Source organism: Balaenoptera borealis, assembly GCF_965194805.1.
Source record: "Balaenoptera borealis genome assembly, chromosome: 7".
NCBI classification, from domain to species: domain Eukaryota; kingdom Metazoa; phylum Chordata; class Mammalia; order Artiodactyla; family Balaenopteridae; genus Balaenoptera; species Balaenoptera borealis.
The window spans coordinates 30,797,690-30,821,135 of NC_138864.1; the positions used below are offsets into that span (position 1 = coordinate 30,797,690).

The 23,446-nt window shown below is 45.4% G+C and overlaps 1 long non-coding RNA gene across 2 annotated transcripts in view; it reads right to left on the reverse strand.

Moving 5' to 3' along the window:
* LOC309631903 overlaps window positions 1–23,446 on the reverse strand; it is a 241,457-nt gene that overhangs the window by 200,772 nt on the left and 17,239 nt on the right. The window lies entirely within an intron of this gene.

Genomic DNA, 23,446 nt, shown 5'->3' on the forward strand with positions numbered 1-23,446 from the left:
AAGAATTAACCACAGGCTCAGCCTTCCGCCCGGGACCAGAATAGGGCCTGAAGCAATCCTGCGCTTTTGCGGCCAGCTCCCAAGAAAGCGAGTTGAAAAATGGAGCTCAGGGGCACTGCAATTCACAAACCTGCAGAGTTATAAATGATAACTCTCGTCCTCAAATATATTGAGGGAAGGCAACGAAGAGGATTTGAAAGCAAGGCAGAATTGCAGGAAACAGATTTCAGGAGGTAGATTCGAATCGCCTTTAAAGCACGGGAAAAGCGGCAAAACCTCGACAATGATGCCCTTGGCCAAAAAGGGCGTATGCGTTTTTTCCTGAATATATTCAGGAAAAAACGCATACGCCCTTTTTGGCCAACCAAGCAACCTGGAAAGGCAAATCAGCGCTACAAAGAAGTCTCGCTTCCCATCGGTCAAAAGGGCCATGCTGAATAAAGTGTCAAACCCAGAAATGCAGGACAGGCCATGGAGAAACGGGAGCCTTGCTCCGCTGATGGGCGGGATGTAAATTGCCAACAGCCACTCTGGAGAAGTGTACGGTGTGTCCTGAAACATCGAAAAAACTCAGCTTAGAGAGCATAGGGCACTTCCACTCATGGGCGTATAAATTGGGAAAACTAAAAATCAGCAAGACACAGGCACCCCAAAGTTTAGGGCTGCTCTGTTGACAAGAACCTCCACTTCGTTACACCCTAAATATCCCAGGAAAGAGAAAAATGGATAAAGAAGTTGTGGTCCTTATGTACAATGGAATATCACTCAGCCATGAAATCAACGTCATAAGGCTAGTAGCAGCATGATGAGTGGATTTAGGTACGACGATTCTAAGTGAAATAAGTCACACAGAAAAAGACACTTATAAGATATCACTTATAGAGGGAATGTAAAAACCGCGACCCTTGAACTGAATTACAAAACAGAACAGAGTCACACGTTTAGAAAACACACTATGGCTGCTTAACGGGAAAGGTGAGGTGGGGTGATGCATAAAAGAAGGGTTTCAAATTAGCTCAGAGACCGTTCCATAAACCCAATATGTAATAGACACGACCTACTCCTTGCTCAGTGAACTGGACTCAACACCCCCTATTCACCGCCCAAGAATATATCTGACTAGTAAGAATGTTAAAACCTATGTATTGATATCTCTCTGTAAGTGAGTCAAGTGGGTGTAAAGTGGCATAAACACAGCAGTGAAAAGCAGCTAAACCCCTTTATAAAAATCAATCACTTTTAAAAACCCGTGAAACAAAGACAGTGAAAGAGAGAGAAATTCTTACTAAATTCGTTCAGGGGCTGTGATGCCACCTGGATTGACCATATCTAGACCCACAGCTGATTGAGACATAAGGGTGGACACTCTTGGGGCTGAGACGTTTGGTGAGGTTGGGTGAGCAAACGCAGACCCTTTAAAGTAATACTGCGTGGTTCCCATCCCATGGGTCCCAAATCTCCAGGTTCAAGGGCATCTTCCTACTTCGAAAACATGCATGAGAAACCCAGAAGATGGTGCACCGTGTGATCGGGAAAGGTTTCTAAAACGCACCTCATTTCTCATCTCCTTGTGCTCGGGTTCGCCATTCCAGCCGCTTTACTAGCAATCTCCCTCCTTGGAGAATCAGCACCTTTAACCTCCTGTTCCGTACAGGTTGCAATTTGTCCTGAGGATGAACGGGAAGAGGGGGAACCAATGAGACACTAGCTCTAGGTTTTGGGACAGGCACAGGTCACTCTATTTTCCCATCAGGAAGAAGAATTAACCACAGGCTCAGCCTTCCGCCCGGAACCAGAATAGGGCCTGAAGCAATCCTGCGCTTTTGCGGCCAGCTCCCAAGAAAGCGAGTTGAAAAATGGAGCTCAGGGGCACTGCAATTCACAAACCTGCAGAGTTATAAATCATAACTCTCGTCCTCAAATATATTGAGGGAAGGCCACGAAGAGGATTTGAAAGCAAGGCAGAATTGCAGGAAACAGATTTCAGGAGGTAGATTCGAATCGCCTTTAAAGCACGGGAAAAGCAGCAAAACCTCGACAATGATGCCCTTGGCCAAAAAGGGCGTATGCGTTTTTTCCTGAATATATTCAGGAAAAAACGCATACGCCCTTTTTGGCCAACCAAGCAACCTGGAAAGGCAAATCAGCGCTACAAAGAAGTCTCGCTTCCCATCGGTCAAAAGGGCCATGCTGAATAAAGTGTCAAAACCAGAAATGCAGGACAGGCCATGGAGAAACGGGAGCCTTGCTACGCTGATGGGCGGGATGTAAATTGCCAACAGCCACTCTGGAGAAGTGTACGGTGTGTCCTGAAACATCGAAAAAACTCAGCTTAGAGAGCATAGGGCACTTCCACTCATGGGCGTATAAATTGGGAAAACTAAAAATCAGCAAGACACAGGCACCCCAAAGTTTAGGGCTGCTCTGTTGACAAGAACCTCCACTTCGTTACACCCTAAATATCCCAGGAAAGAGAAAACTGGATAAAGAAGTTGTGGTCCTTATGTACAATGGAATATCACTCAGCCATGAAATCAACGTCATAAGGCTAGTAGCAGCATGATGAGTGGATTTAGGTACGACGATTCTAAGTGAAATAAGTCACACAGAAAAAGACACTTATCCTAAGATATCACTTATAGAGGGAATGTAAAAATTGCTACCCTTGAACTGAATTACAAAACAGAACAGAGTCACACGTTTAGAAAACACACTATGGCTGCTTAACGGGAAAGGTGAGGTGGGGTGATGCATAAAAGAAGGGGTTCAAATTAGCTCAGATACCGTTCCATAAACCCAATATGTAACAGACACGACCTACTCCTTGCTCAGTGAACTGGACTCAACACCCCCTATTCACCACCCAAGAATATATCTGACTAATAAGAATGTTAAAACCTATGTATTGATATCACTCTGTAAGTGAGTCAAGTGGGTGTAAAGCGGCATACACACAGCAGTGAAAAGCAGCTAAACCCCTTTATAAAAATCAATCACTTTTAAAAACCCGTGAAACAAAGACAGTGAAAGAGAGAGAAATTCTTACTAAATTCGTTCAGGGGCTGTGATGCCACCTGGATTGACCATATCTAGACCCACAGCTGATTGAGACATAAGGGTGGACACTCTTGGGGCTGAGAGGTTTGGTGAGGTTGGGTGAGCAAACGCAGACCCTTTAGAGTAATACTGCGTGGTACCCATCCCATGGGTCCCAAATCTCCAGATTCAAGGGCATCTTCCTACATCGAAAACATGCATGAGAAACCCAGAAGATGGTACACCGTGTGATCGGGAAAGGTTTCTAAAACGCACCTCATTTCTCATCTCCTTGTGCTCGGGTTCCCCATTCCAGCCGCTTTACTAGCAATCTCCCTCCTTGGAGAATCAGCACCTTTAACCTCCTGTTCCGTACAGGTTGCAATTTGTCCTGAGGATGAACGGGAAGAGGGGGAACCAATGAGACACTAGCTCTAGGTGTTGGGACAGGCACAGGTCACTCTATTTTCCCATCAGGAAGAAGAATTAACCACAGGCTCAGCCTTCCGCCCGGAACCAGAATAGGGCCTGAAGCAATCCTGCGCTTTTGCGGCCAGCTCCCAAGAAAGCGAGTTGAAAAATGGAGCTCAGGGGCACTGCAATTCACAAACCTGCAGAGTTATAAATCATAACTCTCGTCCTCAAATATATTGAGGGAAGGCAACGAAGAGGATTTGAAAGCACGGCAGAATTGCAGGAAACAGATTTCAGGAGGTAGATTCGAATCGCCTTTAAAGCACGGGAAAAGCGGCAAAACCTCGACAATGATGCCCTTGGCCAAAAAGGGCGTATGCGTTTTTTCCTGAATATATTCAGGAAAAAACGCATACGCCCTTTTTGGCCAACCAAGCAACCTGGAAAGGCAAATCAGCGCTACAAAGAAGTCTCGCTTCCCATCGGTCAAAAGGGCCATGCTGAATAAAGTGTCAAAACCAGAAATGCAGGACAGGCCATGGAGAAACGGGAGCCTTGCTACGCTGATGGGCGGGATGTAAATTGCCAACAGCCACTCTGGAGAAGTGTACGGTGTGTCCTGAAACATCGAAAAAACTCAGCTTAGAGAGCATAGGGCACTTCCACTCATGGGCGTATAAATTGGGAAAACTAAAAATCAGCAAGACACAGGCACCCCAAAGTTTAGGGCTGCTCTGTTGACAAGAACCTCCACTTCGTTACACCCTAAATATCCCAGGAAAGAGAAAACTGGATAAAGAAGTTGTGGTCCTTATGTACAATGGAATATCACTCAGCCATGAAATCAACGTCATAAGGCTAGTAGCAGCATGATGAGTGGATTTAGGTACGACGATTCTAAGTGAAATAAGTCACACAGAAAAAGACACTTATCCTAAGATATCACTTATAGAGGGAATGTAAAAATTGCTACCCTTGAACTGAATTACAAAACAGAACAGAGTCACACGTTTAGAAAACACACTATGGCTGCTTAACGGGAAAGGTGAGGTGGGGTGATGCATAAAAGAAGGGTTTCAAATTAGCTCAGAGACCGTTCCATAAACCCAATATGTAATAGACACGACCTACTCCTTGCTCAGTGAACTGGACTCAACACCCCCTATTCACCGCCCAAGAATATATCTGACTAGTAAGAATGTTAAAACCTATGTATTGATATCTCTCTGTAAGTGAGTCAAGTGGGTGTAAAGCGGCATAAACACAGCAGTGAAAAGCAGCTAAACCTCTTTATAAAAATCAATCACTTTTAAAAACCCGTGAAACAAAGACAGTGAAAGAGAGAGAAATTCTTACTAAATTCGTTCAGGGGCTGTGATGCCACCTGGATTGACCATATCTAGACCCACAGCTGATAGAGACATAAGGGTGGACACTCTTGGGGCTGAGAGGTTTGGTGAGGTTGGGTGAGCAAACGCAGACCCTTTAAAGTAATACTGCGTGGTTCCCATCCCATGGGTCCCAAATCTCCAGGTTCAAGGGCATCTTCCTACTTCGAAAACATGCATGAGAAACCCAGAAGATGGAGCACCGTGTGATCGGGAAAGGTTTGTAAAACGCACCTCATTTCTCATCTCCTTGTGCTCGGGTTCCCCATTCCAGCCGCTTTACTAGCAATCTCCCTCCTTGGAGAATCAGCACCTTTAACCTCCTGTTCCGTACAGGTTGCAATTTGTCCTGAGGATGAACGGGAAGAGGGGGAACCAATGAGACACTAGCTCTAGGTGTTGGGACAGGCACAGGTCACTCTATTTTCCCATCAGGAAGAAGAATTAACCACAGGCTCAGCCTGCCGCCCGGAACCAGAATAGCGCCTGAAGAAATCCTGCGCTTTTGCGGCCAGCTCCCAAGAAAGCGAGTTGAAAAATGGAGCTCAGGGGCACTGCAATTCACAAACCTGCAGAGTTATAAATCATAACTCTCGTCCTCAAATATATTGAGGGAAGGGCACGAAGAGGATTTGAAAGCAAGGCAGAATTGCAGGAAACAGATTTCAGGAGGTAGATTCGAATCGCCTTTAAAGCACGGGAAAAGCAGCAAAACCTCGACAATGATGCCCTTGGCCAAAAAGGGCGTATGCGTTTTTTCCTGAATATATTCAGGAAAAAACGCACACGCCCTTTTTGGCCAACCAAGCAACCTGGAAAGGCAAATCAGCGCTACAAAGAAGTCTCGCTTCCCATCGGTCAAAAGGGCCATGCTGAATAAAGTGTCAAAACCAGAAATGCAGGACAGGCCATGGAGAAACGGGAGCCTTGCTACGCTGATGGGCGGGATGTAAATTGCCAACAGCCACTCTGGAGAAGTGTACGGTGTGTCCTGAAACATCGAAAAAACTCAGCTTAGAGAGCATAGGGCACTTCCACTCATGGGCGTATAAATTGGGAAAACTAAAAATCAGCAAGACACAGGCACCCCAAAGTTTAGGGCTGCTCTGTTGACAAGAACCTCCACTTCGTTACACCCTAAATATCCCAGGAAAGAGAAAACTGGATAAAGAAGTTGTGGTCCTTATGTACAATGGAATATCACTCAGCCATGAAATCAACGTCATAAGGCTAGTAGCAGCATGATGAGTGGATTTAGGTACGACGATTCTAAGTGAAATAAGTCACACAGAAAAAGACACTTATCCTAAGATACCACTTATAGAGGGAATGTAAAAATTGCTACCCTTGAACTGAATTACAAAACAGAACAGAGTCACACGTTTAGAAAACACACTATGGCTGCTTAACGGGAAAGGTGAGGTGGGGTGATGCATAAAAGAAGGGGTTCAAATTAGCTCAGATACCGTTCCATAAACCCAATATGTAACAGACACGACCTACTCCTTGCTCAGTGAACTGGACTCAACACCCCCTATTCACCACCCAAGAATATATCTGACTAATAAGAATGTTAAAACCTATGTATTGATATCACTCTGTAAGTGAGTCAAGTGGGTGTAAAGCGGCATACACACAGCAGTGAAAAGCAGCTAAACCCCTTTATAAAAATCAATCACTTTTAAAAACCCGTGAAACAAAGACAGTGAAAGAGAGAGAAATTCTTACTAAATTCGTTCAGGGGCTGTGATGCCACCTGGATTGACCATATCTAGACCCACAGCTGATTGAGACATAAGGGTGGACACTCTTGGGGCTGAGAGGTTTGGTGAGGTTGGGTGAGCAAACGCAGACCCTTTAGAGTAATACTGCGTGGTACCCATCCCATGGGTCCCAAATCTCCAGATTCAAGGGCATCTTCCTACATCGAAAACATGCATGAGAAACCCAGAAGATGGTACACCGTGTGATCGGGAAAGGTTTCTAAAACGCACCTCATTTCTCATCTCCTTGTGCTCGGGTTCCCCATTCCAGCCGCTTTACTAGCAATCTCCCTCCTTGGAGAATCAGCACCTTTAACCTCCTGTTCCGTACAGGTTGCAATTTGTCCTGAGGATGAACGGGAAGAGGGGGAACCAATGAGACACTAGCTCTAGGTGTTGGGACAGGCACAGGTCACTCTATTTTCCCATCAGGAAGAAGAATTAACCACAGGCTCAGCCTTCCGCCCGGAACCAGAATAGGGCCTGAAGCAATCCTGCGCTTTTGCGGCCAGCTCCCAAGAAAGCGAGTTGAAAAATGGAGCTCAGGGGCACTGCAATTCACAAACCTGCAGAGTTATAAATCATAACTCTCGTCCTCAAATATATTGAGGGAAGGCAACGAAGAGGATTTGAAAGCACGGCAGAATTGCAGGAAACAGATTTCAGGAGGTAGATTCGAATCGCCTTTAAAGCACGGGAAAAGCGGCAAAACCTCGACAATGATGCCCTTGGCCAAAAAGGGCGTATGCGTTTTTTCCTGAATATATTCAGGAAAAAACGCATACGCCCTTTTTGGCCAACCAAGCAACCTGGAAAGGCAAATCAGCGCTACAAAGAAGTCTCGCTTCCCATCGGTCAAAAGGGCCATGCTGAATAAAGTGTCAAAACCAGAAATGCAGGACAGGCCATGGAGAAACGGGAGCCTTGCTACGCTGATGGGCGGGATGTAAATTGCCAACAGCCACTCTGGAGAAGTGTACGGTGTGTCCTGAAACATCGAAAAAACTCAGCTTAGAGAGCATAGGGCACTTCCACTCATGGGCGTATAAATTGGGAAAACTAAAAATCAGCAAGACACAGGCACCCCAAAGTTTAGGGCTGCTCTGTTGACAAGAACCTCCACTTCGTTACACCCTAAATATCCCAGGAAAGAGAAAACTGGATAAAGAAGTTGTGGTCCTTATGTACAATGGAATATCACTCAGCCATGAAATCAACGTCATAAGGCTAGTAGCAGCATGATGAGTGGATTTAGGTACGACGATTCTAAGTGAAATAAGTCACACAGAAAAAGACACTTATCCTAAGATATCACTTATAGAGGGAATGTAAAAATTGCTACCCTTGAACTGAATTACAAAACAGAACAGAGTCACACGTTTAGAAAACACACTATGGCTGCTTAACGGGAAAGGTGAGGTGGGGTGATGCATAAAAGAAGGGTTTCAAATTAGCTCAGAGACCGTTCCATAAACCCAATATGTAATAGACACGACCTACTCCTTGCTCAGTGAACTGGACTCAACACCCCCTATTCACCGCCCAAGAATATATCTGACTAGTAAGAATGTTAAAACCTATGTATTGATATCTCTCTGTAAGTGAGTCAAGTGGGTGTAAAGCGGCATAAACACAGCAGTGAAAAGCAGCTAAACCTCTTTATAAAAATCAATCACTTTTAAAAACCCGTGAAACAAAGACAGTGAAAGAGAGAGAAATTCTTACTAAATTCGTTCAGGGGCTGTGATGCCACCTGGATTGACCATATCTAGACCCACAGCTGATAGAGACATAAGGGTGGACACTCTTGGGGCTGAGAGGTTTGGTGAGGTTGGGTGAGCAAACGCAGACCCTTTAAAGTAATACTGCGTGGTTCCCATCCCATGGGTCCCAAATCTCCAGGTTCAAGGGCATCTTCCTACTTCGAAAACATGCATGAGAAACCCAGAAGATGGAGCACCGTGTGATCGGGAAAGGTTTGTAAAACGCACCTCATTTCTCATCTCCTTGTGCTCGGGTTCCCCATTCCAGCCGCTTTACTAGCAATCTCCCTCCTTGGAGAATCAGCACCTTTAACCTCCTGTTCCGTACAGGTTGCAATTTGTCCTGAGGATGAACGGGAAGAGGGGGAACCAATGAGACACTAGCTCTAGGTGTTGGGACAGGCACAGGTCACTCTATTTTCCCATCAGGAAGAAGAATTAACCACAGGCTCAGCCTGCCGCCCGGAACCAGAATAGCGCCTGAAGAAATCCTGCGCTTTTGCGGCCAGCTCCCAAGAAAGCGAGTTGAAAAATGGAGCTCAGGGGCACTGCAATTCACAAACCTGCAGAGTTATAAATCATAACTCTCGTCCTCAAATATATTGAGGGAAGGGCACGAAGAGGATTTGAAAGCAAGGCAGAATTGCAGGAAACAGATTTCAGGAGGTAGATTCGAATCGCCTTTAAAGCACGGGAAAAGCAGCAAAACCTCGACAATGATGCCCTTGGCCAAAAAGGGCGTATGCGTTTTTTCCTGAATATATTCAGGAAAAAACGCACACGCCCTTTTTGGCCAACCAAGCAACCTGGAAAGGCAAATCAGCGCTACAAAGAAGTCTCGCTTCCCATCGGTCAAAAGGGCCATGCTGAATAAAGTGTCAAAACCAGAAATGCAGGACAGGCCATGGAGAAACGGGAGCCTTGCTACGCTGATGGGCGGGATGTAAATTGCCAACAGCCACTCTGGAGAAGTGTACGGTGTGTCCTGAAACATCGAAAAAACTCAGCTTAGAGAGCATAGGGCACTTCCACTCATGGGCGTATAAATTGGGAAAACTAAAAATCAGCAAGACACAGGCACCCCAAAGTTTAGGGCTGCTCTGTTGACAAGAACCTCCACTTCGTTACACCCTAAATATCCCAGGAAAGAGAAAACTGGATAAAGAAGTTGTGGTCCTTATGTACAATGGAATATCACTCAGCCATGAAATCAACGTCATAAGGCTAGTAGCAGCATGATGAGTGGATTTAGGTACGACGATTCTAAGTGAAATAAGTCACACAGAAAAAGACACTTATCCTAAGATACCACTTATAGAGGGAATGTAAAAATTGCTACCCTTGAACTGAATTACAAAACAGAACAGAGTCACACGTTTAGAAAACACACTATGGCTGCTTAACGGGAAAGGTGAGGTGGGGTGATGCATAAAAGAAGGGGTTCAAATTAGCTCAGATACCGTTCCATAAACCCAATATGTAACAGACACGACCTACTCCTTGCTCAGTGAACTGGACTCAACACCCCCTATTCACCACCCAAGAATATATCTGACTAATAAGAATGTTAAAACCTATGTATTGATATCACTCTGTAAGTGAGTCAAGTGGGTGTAAAGCGGCATACACACAGCAGTGAAAAGCAGCTAAACCCCTTTATAAAAATCAATCACTTTTAAAAACCCGTGAAACAAAGACAGTGAAAGAGAGAGAAATTCTTACTAAATTCGTTCAGGGGCTGTGATGCCACCTGGATTGACCATATCTAGACCCACAGCTGATTGAGACATAAGGGTGGACACTCTTGGGGCTGAGAGGTTTGGTGAGGTTGGGTGAGCAAACGCAGACCCTTTAGAGTAATACTGCGTGGTACCCATCCCATGGGTCCCAAATCTCCAGATTCAAGGGCATCTTCCTACATCGAAAACATGCATGAGAAACCCAGAAGATGGTACACCGTGTGATCGGGAAAGGTTTCTAAAACGCACCTCATTTCTCATCTCCTTGTGCTCGGGTTCCCCATTCCAGCCGCTTTACTAGCAATCTCCCTCCTTGGAGAATCAGCACCTTTAACCTCCTGTTCCGTACAGGTTGCAATTTGTCCTGAGGATGAACGGGAAGAGGGGGAACCAATGAGACACTAGCTCTAGGTGTTGGGACAGGCACAGGTCACTCTATTTTCCCATCAGGAAGAAGAATTAACCACAGGCTCAGCCTTCCGCCCGGGACCAGAATAGGGCCTGAAGCAATCCTGCGCTTTTGCGGCCAGCTCCCAAGAAAGCGAGTTGAAAAATGGAGCTCAGGGGCACTGCAATTCACAAACCTGCAGAGTTATAAATCATAACTCTCGTCCTCAAATATATTGAGGGAAGGCAACGAAGAGGATTTGAAAGCACGGCAGAATTGCAGGAAACAGATTTCAGGAGGTAGATTCGAATCGCCTTTAAAGCACGGGAAAAGCGGCAAAACCTCGACAATGATGCCCTTGGCCAAAAAGGGCGTATGCGTTTTTTCCTGAATATATTCAGGAAAAAACGCATACGCCCTCTTTGGCCAACCAAGCAACCTGGAAAGGCAAATCAGCGCTACAAAGAAGTCTCGCTTCCCATCGGTCAAAAGGGCCATGCTGAATAAAGTGTCAAAACCAGAAATGCAGGACAGGCCATGGAGAAACGGGAGCCTTGCTACGCTGATGGGCGGGATGTAAATTGCCAACAGCCACTCTGGAGAAGTGTACGGTGTGTCCTGAAACATTGAAAAAACTCAGCTTAGAGAGCATAGGGCACTTCCACTCATGGGCGTATAAATTGGGAAAACTAAAAATCAGCAAGACACAGGCACCCCAAAGTTTAGGGCTGCTCTGTTGACAAGAACCTCCACTTCGTTACACCCTAAATATACCAGGAAAGAGAAAAATGGATAAAGAAGTTGTGGTCCTTATGTACAATGGAATATCACTCAGCCATGAAATCAACGTCATAAGGCTAGTAGCAGCATGATGAGTGGATTTAGGTACGACGATTCTAAGTGAAATAAGTCACACAGAAAAAGACACTTATCCTAAGATATCACTTATAGAGGGAATGTAAAAATTGCTACCCTTGAACTGAATTACAAAACAGAACAGAGTCACACGTTTCGAAAACACACTATGGCTGCTTAACGGGAAAGGTGAGGTGGGGTGATGCATAAAAGAAGGGTTTCAAATTAGCTCAGAGACCGTTCCATAAACCCAATATGTAATAGACACGACCTACTCCTTGCTCAGTGAACTGGACTCAACACCCCCTATTCACCGCCCAAGAATATATCTGACTAGTAAGAATGTTAAAACCTATGTATTGATATCTCTCTGTAAGTGAGTCAAGTGGGTGTAAAGCGGCATAAACACAGCAGTGAAAAGCAGCTAAACCTCTTTATAAAAATCAATCACTTTTAAAAACCCGTGAAACAAAGACAGTGAAAGAGAGAGAAATTCTTACTAAATTCGTTCAGGGGCTGTGATGCCACCTGGATTGACCATATCTAGACCCACAGCTGATAGAGACATAAGGGTGGACACTCTTGGGGCTGAGAGGTTTGGTGAGGTTGGGTGAGCAAACGCAGACCCTTTAAAGTAATACTGCGTGGTTCCCATCCCATGGGTCCCAAATCTCCAGGTTCAAGGGCATCTTCCTACTTCGAAAACATGCATGAGAAACCCAGAAGATGGAGCACCGTGTGATCGGGAAAGGTTTGTAAAACGCACCTCATTTCTCATCTCCTTGTGCTCGGGTTCCCCATTCCAGCCGCTTTACTAGCAATCTCCCTCCTTGGAGAATCAGCACCTTTAACCTCCTGTTCCGTACAGGTTGCAATTTGTCCTGAGGATGAACGGGAAGAGGGGGAACCAATGAGACACTAGCTCTAGGTGTTGGGACAGGCACAGGTCACTCTATTTTCCCATCAGGAAGAAGAATTAACCACAGGCTCAGCCTGCCGCCCGGAACCAGAATAGCGCCTGAAGAAATCCTGCGCTTTTGCGGCCAGCTCCCAAGAAAGCGAGTTGAAAAATGGAGCTCAGGGGCACTGCAATTCACAAACCTGCAGAGTTATAAATCATAACTCTCGTCCTCAAATATATTGAGGGAAGGGCACGAAGAGGATTTGAAAGCAAGGCAGAATTGCAGGAAACAGATTTCAGGAGGTAGATTCGAATCGCCTTTAAAGCACGGGAAAAGCAGCAAAACCTCGACAATGATGCCCTTGGCCAAAAAGGGCGTATGCGTTTTTTCCTGAATATATTCAGGAAAAAACGCACACGCCCTTTTTGGCCAACCAAGCAACCTGGAAAGGCAAATCAGCGCTACAAAGAAGTCTCGCTTCCCATCGGTCAAAAGGGCCATGCTGAATAAAGTGTCAAAACCAGAAATGCAGGACAGGCCATGGAGAAACGGGAGCCTTGCTACGCTGATGGGCGGGATGTAAATTGCCAACAGCCACTCTGGAGAAGTGTACGGTGTGTCCTGAAACATCGAAAAAACTCAGCTTAGAGAGCATAGGGCACTTCCACTCATGGGCGTATAAATTGGGAAAACTAAAAATCAGCAAGACACAGGCACCCCAAAGTTTAGGGCTGCTCTGTTGACAAGAACCTCCACTTCGTTACACCCTAAATATCCCAGGAAAGAGAAAACTGGATAAAGAAGTTGTGGTCCTTATGTACAATGGAATATCACTCAGCCATGAAATCAACGTCATAAGGCTAGTAGCAGCATGATGAGTGGATTTAGGTACGACGATTCTAAGTGAAATAAGTCACACAGAAAAAGACACTTATCCTAAGATACCACTTATAGAGGGAATGTAAAAATTGCTACCCTTGAACTGAATTACAAAACAGAACAGAGTCACACGTTTAGAAAACACACTATGGCTGCTTAACGGGAAAGGTGAGGTGGGGTGATGCATAAAAGAAGGGGTTCAAATTAGCTCAGATACCGTTCCATAAACCCAATATGTAACAGACACGACCTACTCCTTGCTCAGTGAACTGGACTCAACACCCCCTATTCACCACCCAAGAATATATCTGACTAATAAGAATGTTAAAACCTATGTATTGATATCACTCTGTAAGTGAGTCAAGTGGGTGTAAAGCGGCATACACACAGCAGTGAAAAGCAGCTAAACCCCTTTATAAAAATCAATCACTTTTAAAAACCCGTGAAACAAAGACAGTGAAAGAGAGAGAAATTCTTACTAAATTCGTTCAGGGGCTGTGATGCCACCTGGATTGACCATATCTAGACCCACAGCTGATTGAGACATAAGGGTGGACACTCTTGGGGCTGAGAGGTTTGGTGAGGTTGGGTGAGCAAACGCAGACCCTTTAGAGTAATACTGCGTGGTACCCATCCCATGGGTCCCAAATCTCCAGATTCAAGGGCATCTTCCTACATCGAAAACATGCATGAGAAACCCAGAAGATGGTACACCGTGTGATCGGGAAAGGTTTCTAAAACGCACCTCATTTCTCATCTCCTTGTGCTCGGGTTCCCCATTCCAGCCGCTTTACTAGCAATCTCCCTCCTTGGAGAATCAGCACCTTTAACCTCCTGTTCCGTACAGGTTGCAATTTGTCCTGAGGATGAACGGGAAGAGGGGGAACCAATGAGACACTAGCTCTAGGTGTTGGGACAGGCACAGGTCACTCTATTTTCCCATCAGGAAGAAGAATTAACCACAGGCTCAGCCTTCCGCCCGGAACCAGAATAGGGCCTGAAGCAATCCTGCGCTTTTGCGGCCAGCTCCCAAGAAAGCGAGTTGAAAAATGGAGCTCAGGGGCACTGCAATTCACAAACCTGCAGAGTTATAAATCATAACTCTCGTCCTCAAATATATTGAGGGAAGGCAACGAAGAGGATTTGAAAGCACGGCAGAATTGCAGGAAACAGATTTCAGGAGGTAGATTCGAATCGCCTTTAAAGCACGGGAAAAGCGGCAAAACCTCGACAATGATGCCCTTGGCCAAAAAGGGCGTATGCGTTTTTTCCTGAATATATTCAGGAAAAAACGCATACGCCCTTTTTGGCCAACCAAGCAACCTGGAAAGGCAAATCAGCGCTACAAAGAAGTCTCGCTTCCCATCGGTCAAAAGGGCCATGCTGAATAAAGTGTCAAAACCAGAAATGCAGGACAGGCCATGGAGAAACGGGAGCCTTGCTACGCTGATGGGCGGGATGTAAATTGCCAACAGCCACTCTGGAGAAGTGTACGGTGTGTCCTGAAACATCGAAAAAACTCAGCTTAGAGAGCATAGGGCACTTCCACTCATGGGCGTATAAATTGGGAAAACTAAAAATCAGCAAGACACAGGCACCCCAAAGTTTAGGGCTGCTCTGTTGACAAGAACCTCCACTTCGTTACACCCTAAATATACCAGGAAAGAGAAAAATGGATAAAGAAGTTGTGGTCCTTATGTACAATGGAATATCACTCAGCCATGAAATCAACGTAATAAGGCTAGTAGCAGCATGATGAGTGGATGTAGATACGACGATTCTAAGTGAAATAAGTCACACAGAAAAAGACACTTATCATAAGATATCACTTATAGAGGGAATGTAAAAACCGCGACCCTTGAACTGAATTACAAAACAGAACAGAGTCACACGTTTAGAAAACACACTATGGCTGCTTAACGGGAAAGGTGAGGTGGGGTGATGCATAAAAGAAGGGTTTCAAATTAGCTCAGATACCATTCCATAAACCCAATATGTAACAGACACGACCTACTCTTTGCTCAGTGAACTGGACTCAACACCCCCTATTCACCACCCAAGAATATATCTGACTAATAAGAATGTTAAAACCTATGTATTGATATCACTCTGTAAGTGAGTCAAGTGGGTGTAAAGCGGCATAAACACAGCAGTGAAAAGCAGCTAAACCCCTTTATAAAAATCAATCACTTTTAAAAACCCGTGAAACAAAGACAGTGAAAGAGAGAGAAATTCTTACTAAATTCGTTCAGGGGCTGTGATGCCACCTGGATTGACCATATCTAGACCCACAGCTGATAGAGACATAAGGGTGGACACTCTTGGGGCTGAGAGGTTTGGTGAGGTTGGGTGAGCAAACGCAGACCCTTTAAAGTAATACTGCGTGGTTCCCATCCCATGGGTCCCAAATCTCCAGGTTCAAGGGCATCTTCCTACTTCGAAAACATGCATGAGAAACCCAGAAGATGGAGCACCGTGTGATCGGGAAAGGTTTGTAAAACGCACCTCATTTCTCATCTCCTTGTGCTCGGGTTCCCCATTCCAGCCGCTTTACTAGCAATCTCCCTCCTTGGAGAATCAGCACCTTTAACCTCCTGTTCCGTACAGGTTGCAATTTGTCCTGAGGATGAACGGGAAGAGGGGGAACCAATGAGACACTAGCTCTAGGTGTTGGGACAGGCACAGGTCACTCTATTTTCCCATCAGGAAGAAGAATTAACCACAGGCTCAGCCTGCCGCCCGGAACCAGAATAGCGCCTGAAGAAATCCTGCGCTTTTGCGGCCAGCTCCCAAGAAAGCGAGTTGAAAAATGGAGCTCAGGGGCACTGCAATTCACAAACCTGCAGAGTTATAAATCATAACTCTCGTCCTCAAATATATTGAGGGAAGGGCACGAAGAGGATTTGAAAGCAAGGCAGAATTGCAGGAAACAGATTTCAGGAGGTAGATTCGAATCGCCTTTAAAGCACGGGAAAAGCAGCAAAACCTCGACAATGATGCCCTTGGCCAAAAAGGGCGTATGCGTTTTTTCCTGAATATATTCAGGAAAAAACGCACACGCCCTTTTTGGCCAACCAAGCAACCTGGAAAGGCAAATCAGCGCTACAAAGAAGTCTCGCTTCCCATCGGTCAAAAGGGCCATGCTGAATAAAGTGTCAAAACCAGAAATGCAGGACAGGCCATGGAGAAACGGGAGCCTTGCTACGCTGATGGGCGGGATGTAAATTGCCAACAGCCACTCTGGAGAAGTGTACGGTGTGTCCTGAAACATCGAAAAAACTCAGCTTAGAGAGCATAGGGCACTTCCACTCATGGGCGTATAAATTGGGAAAACTAAAAATCAGCAAGACACAGGCACCCCAAAGTTTAGGGCTGCTCTGTTGACAAGAACCTCCACTTCGTTACACCCTAAATATCCCAGGAAAGAGAAAACTGGATAAAGAAGTTGTGGTCCTTATGTACAATGGAATATCACTCAGCCATGAAATCAACGTCATAAGGCTAGTAGCAGCATGATGAGTGGATTTAGGTACGACGATTCTAAGTGAAATAAGTCACACAGAAAAAGACACTTATCCTAAGATATCACTTATAGAGGGAATGTAAAAATTGCTACCCTTGAACTGAATTACAAAACAGAACAGAGTCACACGTTTAGAAAACACACTATGGCTGCTTAACGGGAAAGGTGAGGTGGGGTGATGCATAAAAGAAGGGTTTCAAATTAGCTCAGAGACCGTTCCATAAACCCAATATGTAATAGACACGACCTACTCCTTGCTCAGTGAACTGGACTCAACACCCCCTATTCACCGCCCAAGAATATATCTGACTAGTAAGAATGTTAAAACCTATGTATTGATATCTCTCTGTAAGTGAGTCAAGTGGGTGTAAAGCGGCATAAACACAGCAGTGAAAAGCAGCTAAACCTCTTTATAAAAATCAATCACTTTTAAAAACCCGTGAAACAAAGACAGTGAAAGAGAGAGAAATTCTTACTAAATTCGTTCAGGGGCTGTGATGCCACCTGGATTGACCATATCTAGACCCACAGCTGATAGAGACATAAGGGTGGACACTCTTGGGGCTGAGAGGTTTGGTGAGGTTGGGTGAGCAAACGCAGACCCTTTAAAGTAATACTGCGTGGTTCCCATCCCATGGGTCCCAAATCTCCAGGTTCAAGGGCATCTTCCTACTTCGAAAACATGCATGAGAAACCCAGAAGATGGAGCACCGTGTGATCGGGAAAGGTTTGTAAAACGCACCTCATTTCTCATCTCCTTGTGCTCGGGTTCCCCATTCCAGCCGCTTTACTAGCAATCTCCCTCCTTGGAGAATCAGCACCTTTAACCTCCTGTTCCGTACAGGTTGCAATTTGTCCTGAGGATGAACGGGAAGAGGGGGAACCAATGAGACACTAGCTCTAGGTGTTGGGACAGGCACAGGTCACTCTATTTTCCCATCAGGAAGAAGAATTAACCACAGGCTCAGCCTGCCGCCCGGAACCAGAATAGCGCCTGAAGAAATCCTGCGCTTTTGCGGCCAGCTCCCAAGAAAGCGAGTTGAAAAATGGAGCTCAGGGGCACTGCAATTCACAAACCTGCAGAGTTATAAATCATAACTCTCGTCCTCAAATATATTGAGGGAAGGGCACGAAGAGGATTTGAAAGCAAGGCAGAATTGCAGGAAACAGATTTCAGGAGGTAGATTCGAATCGCCTTTAAAGCACGGGAAAAGCAGCAAAACCTCGACAATGATGCCCTTGGCCAAAAAGGGCGTATGCGTTTTTTCCTGAATATATTCAGGAAAAAACGCACACGCCCTTTTTGGCCAACCAAGCAACCTGGAAAGGCAAATCAGCGCTACAAAGAAGTCTCGCTTCCCATCGGTCAAAAGGGCCATGCTGAATAAAGTGTCAAAACCAGAAATGCAGGACAGGCCATGGAGAAACGGGAGCCTTGCTACGCTGATGGGCGGGATGTAAATTGCCAACAGCCACTCTGGAGAAGTGTACGGTGTGTCCTGAAACATCGAAAAAACTCAGCTTAGAGAGCATAGGGCACTTCCACTCATGGGCGTATAAATTGGGAAAACTAAAAATCAGCAAGACACAGGCACCCCAAAGTTTAGGGCTGCTCTGTTGACAAGAACCTCCACTTCGTTACACCCTAAATATCCCAGGAAAGAGAAAACTGGATAAAGAAGTTGTGGTCCTTATGTACAATGGAATATCACTCAGCCATGAAATCAACGTCATAAGGCTAGTAGCAGCATGATGAGTGGATTTAGGTACGACGATTCTAAGTGAAATAAGTCACACAGAAAAAGACACTTATCCTAAGATACCACTTATAGAGGGAATGTAAAAATTGCTACCCTTGAACTGAATTACAAAACAGAACAGAGTCACACGTTTAGAAAACACACTATGGCTGCTTAACGGGAAAGGTGAGGTGGGGTGATGCATAAAAGAAGGGGTTCAAATTAGCTCAGATACCGTTCCATAAACCCAATATGTAACAGACACGACCTACTCCTTGCTCAGTGAACTGGACTCAACACCCCCTATTCACCACCCAAGAATATATCTGACTAATAAGAATGTTAAAACCTATGTATTGATATCACTCTGTAAGTGAGTCAAGTGGGTGTAAAGCGGCATACACACAGCAGTGAAAAGCAGCTAAACCCCTTTATAAAAATCAATCACTTTTAAAAACCCGTGAAACAAAGACAGTGAAAGAGAGAGAAATTCTTACTAAATTCGTTCAGGGGCTGTGATGCCACCTGGATTGACCATATCTAGACCCACAGCTGATTGAGACATAAGGGTGGACACTCTTGGGGCTGAGAGGTTTGGTGAGGTTGGGTGAGCAAACGCAGACCCTTTAGAGTAATACTGCGTGGTACCCATCCCATGGGTCCCAAATCTCCAGATTCAAGGGCATCTTCCTACATCGAAAACATGCATGAGAAACCCAGAAGATGGTACACCGTGTGATCGGGAAAGGTTTCTAAAACGCACCTCATTTCTCATCTCCTTGTGCTCGGGTTCCCCATTCCAGCCGCTTTACTAGCAATCTCCCTCCTTGGAGAATCAGCACCTTTAACCTCCTGTTCCGTACAGGTTGCAATTTGTCCTGAGGATGAACGGGAAGAGGGGGAACCAATGAGACACTAGCTCTAGGTGTTGGGACAGGCACAGGTCACTCTATTTTCCCATCAGGAAGAAGAATTAACCACAGGCTCAGCCTTCCGCCCGGGACCAGAATAGGGCCTGAAGCAATCCTGCGCTTTTGCGGCCAGCTCCCAAGAAAGCGAGTTGAAAAATGGAGCTCAGGGGCACTGCAATTCACAAACCTGCAGAGTTATAAATCATAACTCTCGTCCTCAAATATATTGAGGGAAGGCAACGAAGAGGATTTGAAAGCACGGCAGAATTGCAGGAAACAGATTTCAGGAGGTAGATTCGAATCGCCTTTAAAGCACGGGAAAAGCGGCAAAACCTCGACAATGATGCCCTTGGCCAAAAAGGGCGTATGCGTTTTTTCCTGAATATATTCAGGAAAAAACGCATACGCCCTCTTTGGCCAACCAAGCAACCTGGAAAGGCAAATCAGCGCTACAAAGAAGTCTCGCTTCCCATCGGTCAAAAGGGCCATGCTGAATAAAGTGTCAAAACCAGAAATGCAGGACAGGCCATGGAGAAACGGGAGCCTTGCTACGCTGATGGGCGGGATGTAAATTGCCAACAGCCACTCTGGAGAAGTGTACGGTGTGTCCTGAAACATTGAAAAAACTCAGCTTAGAGAGCATAGGGCACTTCCACTCATGGGCGTATAAATTGGGAAAACTAAAAATCAGCAAGACACAGGCACCCCAAAGTTTAGGGCTGCTCTGTTGACAAGAACCTCCACTTCGTTACACCCTAAATATACCAGGAAAGAGAAAAATGGATAAAGAAGTTGTGGTCCTTATGTACAATGGAATATCACTCAGCCATGAAATCAACGTCATAAGGCTAGTAGCAGCATGATGAGTGGATTTAGGTACGACGATTCTAAGTGAAATAAGTCACACAGAAAAAGACACTTATCCTAAGATATCACTTATAGAGGGAATGTAAAAATTGCTACCCTTGAACTGAATTACAAAACAGAACAGAGTCACACGTTTCGAAAACACACTATGGCTGCTTAACGGGAAAGGTGAGGTGGGGTGATGCATAAAAGAAGGGTTTCAAATTAGCTCAGAGACCGTTCCATAAACCCAATATGTAATAGACACGACCTACTCCTTGCTCAGTGAACTGGACTCAACACCCCCTATTCACCGCCCAAGAATATATCTGACTAGTAAGAATGTTAAAACCTATGTATTGATATCTCTCTGTAAGTGAGTCAAGTGGGTGTAAAGCGGCATAAACACAGCAGTGAAAAGCAGCTAAACCTCTTTATAAAAATCAATCACTTTTAAAAACCCGTGAAACAAAGACAGTGAAAGAGAGAGAAATTCTTACTAAATTCGTTCAGGGGCTGTGATGCCACCTGGATTGACCATATCTAGACCCACAGCTGATAGAGACATAAGGGTGGACACTCTTGGGGCTGAGAGGTTTGGTGAGGTTGGGTGAGCAAACGCAGACCCTTTAAAGTAATACTGCGTGGTTCCCATCCCATGGGTCCCAAATCTCCAGGTTCAAGGGCATCTTCCTACTTCGAAAACATGCATGAGAAACCCAGAAGATGGAGCACCGTGTGATCGGGAAAGGTTTGTAAAACGCACCTCATTTCTCATCTCCTTGTGCTCGGGTTCCCCATTCCAGCCGCTTTACTAGCAATCTCCCTCCTTGGAGAATCAGCACCTTTAACCTCCTGTTCCGTACAGGTTGCAATTTGTCCTGAGGATGAACGGGAAGAGGGGGAACCAATGAGACACTAGCTCTAGGTGTTGGGACAGGCACAGGTCACTCTATTTTCCCATCAGGAAGAAGAATTAACCACAGGCTCAGCCTGCCGCCCGGAACCAGAATAGCGCCTGAAGAAATCCTGCGCTTTTGCGGCCAGCTCCCAAGAAAGCGAGTTGAAAAATGGAGCTCAGGGGCACTGCAATTCACAAACCTGCAGAGTTATAAATCATAACTCTCGTCCTCAAATATATTGAGGGAAGGGCACGAAGAGGATTTGAAAGCAAGGCAGAATTGCAGGAAACAGATTTCAGGAGGTAGATTCGAATCGCCTTTAAAGCACGGGAAAAGCAGCAAAACCTCGACAATGATGCCCTTGGCCAAAAAGGGCGTATGCGTTTTTTCCTGAATATATTCAGGAAAAAACGCACACGCCCTTTTTGGCCAACCAAGCAACCTGGAAAGGCAAATCAGCGCTACAAAGAAGTCTCGCTTCCCATCGGTCAAAAGGGCCATGCTGAATAAAGTGTCAAAACCAGAAATGCAGGACAGGCCATGGAGAAACGGGAGCCTTGCTACGCTGATGGGCGGGATGTAAATTGCCAACAGCCACTCTGGAGAAGTGTACGGTGTGTCCTGAAACATCGAAAAAACTCAGCTTAGAGAGCATAGGGCACTTCCACTCATGGGCGTATAAATTGGGAAAACTAAAAATCAGCAAGACACAGGCACCCCAAAGTTTAGGGCTGCTCTGTTGACAAGAACCTCCACTTCGTTACACCCTAAATATCCCAGGAAAGAGAAAACTGGATAAAGAAGTTGTGGTCCTTAGGTACAATGGAATATCACTCAGCCATGAAATCAACGTCATAAGGCTAGTAGCAGCATGATGAGTGGATTTAGGTACGACGATTCTAAGTGAAATAAGTCACACAGAAAAAGACACTTATCCTAAGATACCACTTATAGAGGGAATGTAAAAATTGCTACCCTTGAACTGAATTACAAAACAGAACAGAGTCACACGTTTAGAAAACACACTATGGCTGCTTAACGGGAAAGGTGAGGTGGGGTGATGCATAAAAGAAGGGGTTCAAATTAGCTCAGATACCGTTCCATAAACCCAATATGTAACAGACACGACCTACTCCTTGCTCAGTGAACTGGACTCAACACCCCCTATTCACCACCCAAGAATATATCTGACTAATAAGAATGTTAAAACCTATGTATTGATATCACTCTGTAAGTGAGTCAAGTGGGTGTAAAGCGGCATACACACAGCAGTGAAAAGCAGCTAAACCCCTTTATAAAAATCAATCACTTTTAAAAACCCGTGAAACAAAGACAGTGAAAGAGAGAGAAATTCTTACTAAATTCGTTCAGGGGCTGTGATGCCACCTGGATTGACCATATCTAGACCCACAGCTGATTGAGACATAAGGGTGGACACTCTTGGGGCTGAGAGGTTTGGTGAGGTTGGGTGAGCAAACGCAGACCCTTTAGAGTAATACTGCGTGGTACCCATCCCATGGGTCCCAAATCTCCAGATTCAAGGGCATCTTCCTACATCGAAAACATGCATGAGAAACCCAGAAGATGGTACACCGTGTGATCGGGAAAGGTTTCTAAAACGCACCTCATTTCTCATCTCCTTGTGCTCGGGTTCCCCATTCCAGCCGCTTTACTAGCAATCTCCCTCCTTGGAGAATCAGCACCTTTAACCTCCTGTTCCGTACAGGTTGCAATTTGTCCTGAGGATGAACGGGAAGAGGGGGAACCAATGAGACACTAGCTCTAGGTGTTGGGACAGGCACAGGTCACTCTATTTTCCCATCAGGAAGAAGAATTAACCACAGGCTCAGCCTTCCGCCCGGAACCAGAATAGGGCCTGAAGCAATCCTGCGCTTTTGCGGCCAGCTCCCAAGAAAGCGAGTTGAAAAATGGAGCTCAGGGGCACTGCAATTCACAAACCTGCAGAGTTATAAATCATAACTCTCGTCCTCAAATATATTGAGGGAAGGCAACGAAGAGGATTTGAAAGCACGGCAGAATTGCAGGAAACAGATTTCAGGAGGTAGATTCGAATCGCCTTTAAAGCACGGGAAAAGCGGCAAAACCTCGACAATGATGCCCTTGGCCAAAAAGGGCGTATGCGTTTTTTCCTGAATATATTCAGGAAAAAACGCATACGCCCTTTTTGGCCAACCAAGCAACCTGGAAAGGCAAATCAGCGCTACAAAGAAGTCTCGCTTCCCATCGGTCAAAAGGGCCATGCTGAATAAAGTGTCAAAACCAGAAATGCAGGACAGGCCATGGAGAAACGGGAGCCTTGCTACGCTGATGGGCGGGATGTAAATTGCCAACAGCCACTCTGGAGAAGTGTACGGTGTGTCCTGAAACATCGAAAAAA